The sequence below is a fragment of the Echinops telfairi genome, unplaced genomic scaffold (genome assembly GCF_000313985.2).
Source record: "Echinops telfairi isolate 266 unplaced genomic scaffold, ASM31398v2 ScPeMD7_140;HRSCAF=443, whole genome shotgun sequence".
NCBI lineage: Eukaryota > Metazoa > Chordata > Mammalia > Afrosoricida > Tenrecidae > Echinops > Echinops telfairi.
This window is the reverse complement of record NW_022104038.1, coordinates 332,071-334,688: the sequence shown is the minus strand read 5'-3', so window position 1 is coordinate 334,688 and position 2,618 is coordinate 332,071. Positions and strand designations below refer to the sequence as shown.

The window sequence follows — 2,618 nt, the reverse complement described above, 5'->3', positions numbered from 1 at the left end:
ATGTCTGTTGAATGGCTTCGTTGAGATAAAGAGAGCAAAAGGGAACGTGGATAATTATGAACTCGTTTTGGCAGGCAATGAATTCATATTACAGTCCTGCGGGAAGTCTCAGCCAGAAATGCCCAGTGGTCAGCAGGATGCACGAACCTGGATTCAAATGAGAGGACCAGGTGGGAGGGTATTTCCCTGTATTTACAAAATTGTTAACATCAGAATGAATCTAAGCACTGTGTATATTAGATCAGAAGAAAGCTGAGGACAGAATTGTGGGAAATAGCCATATAGAATTCTGCAATACGGAATAAATTCAAAGCAACCTTGAATTATTTATTTCGCGAGCATCGGGGTGAATGTAGTTCTTCAAAGAAAGCAGTTTATTTCCCTTTGAGATGGTAAGAAATGCATACTGTCCCTGGTCTGTCATGTATTTCTATGGTGTGAGGGATCAACACTTCCCGTTTTCCGCCTGGGTCTGTGTGAAGAAAGCAGAGGCGTTCACCTTCGAGCACAATTAGGTTAGGCTAGCTCAGCAAGCCCCTTGCTGCAAACTTGGTAGAAATCAGGGCTGAGTGGGCACATTGGTGAGTCCGGGAGAGAGCGAGCGGTACGACATCGAAGAGCATAGTGCTTTGTTCCTCATTTGTCAGTCCCCAACTAGCTAAGGAGTAAACAAAGCAGTGGAAAGGGAGAGAGAGGCTTCCTTGACGCTGTACAACCTCGCTGTTCAGTCTCCTCGTGGAAGAGAAATGAATCTGCTGGAATGAATTCAATTTGCCTCATCGTGGTCATCGTGTTCCTTTGTGATAAGGATTGGATCTAAAAATCTCACCGGGAAGAAAACATGCTCCAGGTGAGGCTCGAACTCACAACCTCGGCATCACCCGCACATATACTGCTGTATAAGTACCGCGCGCTAACCGATTGCGCCACTGGAGCATGCTTTCCCCGTCTCCTCCGTGCGCTCTGTACAGAGCCACGAGCGCCCGGCGCCCCGCACCCCACCGCAACCCTCGCTTAGCGCCCAGGCCAGGGCACGAGGAGCCGCCGGAAACCTTCCCCCGCGCCGGCTCGCGGTGCAAATCGAACACATTCTGACCCGGCGCTGCCCATCTTCTCTGAGAGCCGTGTCTGTCTGGTCCTCCCCCTGGGCCACGTGGAGCCGCCGTTTCCCGGGGATGCTCCTTATGGAAGCCCGGGAAAGCAGCCGAGGAGAGAGGGCGAGCGGACTTCAGCTCCTCCTCCGGGCAGCAGCGGCTGCTGTGCCAGACACCGACTGTTCGGCTGCAGCGTGGCGTCACCGCGCATCACCCCGAGCTCTCTGGAGACACCAGGCCTGGGAAAAGCCGAGCCCGCGCGTCTCCAGCCACCCGCAGCCCTCCGGGCCGTGCACCCTAGCCTCGCCAGGCCGCCCCCCCTCCCTCCCGAACCCCTTGGGGTCTGCTTCAAATGCTGCCCCCCTCCCCCAGCCTTTCCCCCGTCAGACTGGAAACCTTATTTGAAGCCACGCTCGGTGCAGAGGTTAACCACTGCCCACCACGCTCTCCTCCCTTTGGTTGACCTCCCTCACAGGCTCATCATGGGCAGTTAGTTTGCATCTGCCACAAAGTGCCCACACACTAGTTTCCCCTTCCTGGGGCCCCTAATGCTAAGTCATTTTGGTTGGTTGCTTTTTGATGTGGGAAAGCTACGACCGTCGGGATATGAATGCACCCCCCGAGGTAATAAAGTCTTTCGGCTCTTCTGGACGTGTCTCCCTGGCAAAGAGATTGTGTACAAGAAGGGATAGTAGGCCTAGTATTACCTGACAACCAAAACAGAGTAACAATCACGAACTTCCCCGTGCAGCTCAGGAAGAGGAAGAAGAGTCTCAGCGACTATGGTGGTGACTGCATTTGAGATGGTGCTTGGGGTTTTTAAGACGACGACAGAAGTGTGGTACAATGAGGAACAACGCAAGCTCTTTGGTAAATGATCAATTCACCAGAAAATCCCCTCTACACTTTGACTTGCGTCTTACCTACACTTTCAATCTCCCTCTGGGAGAGATTTGACTCTGCCTGGCCCTCTAGAGTTCTCTCATTCTCTAAATAAGACGAGTAGCTAACATCTGGATAGAGTTCCCCATGGGTCGGCGTGGTTCTAAGTGATCCCTACACACCTCCCAGTCACGGTCATGGTGTTGTGTTCCCAGCCCAGGTCTAGGTAAAAAGAACCAACATTTGGGAAGGTAAAGTGTGGGAAACAGAAAGATTTCTCCCAAATTGTCTCCCCTAAGTATATGTTAGACATAGGACACTGCTTGCAGCTAATGGTAAATAATTGTCAAGTTACTTCCCTGAAGGCAGTCTACAGTCTAGTCCCACCAAGGGTAGGCCTGCTCCCTGCTGTTAAGGACAATGGGCTACTTCTCCCTAAAGGCTTGGTCCCTGTAGGTGGGGTTTATACCCTACTGATTATGGTTTCTATAGTGAGCCAGAGAACAGGTTAAACCAGCTCAGTGACACCCAAAGTTGGGCTGCCATCTTGAATCTAGGATCTGCCCTTCTTGCCACATGTATACCCCTAGATCACCCCCCTCCCATTACTGTATTACCTATAGCACAACCCTTTCCTGTGAC

General features: G+C 51.8%; 1 non-coding gene across 1 annotated transcript; it reads right to left on the bottom strand.

Moving 5' to 3' along the window:
• Positions 1–842: 842 nt before the first annotated feature.
• On the bottom strand, positions 843–936 carry TRNAI-UAU. Its single transcript has 2 exons — positions 899–936; positions 843–878 (listed from the first exon to the last, which is right to left on the bottom strand). It is a non-coding gene; the product is annotated as a tRNA-Ile (tRNA).
• Positions 937–2,618: the final 1,682 nt, after the last annotated feature.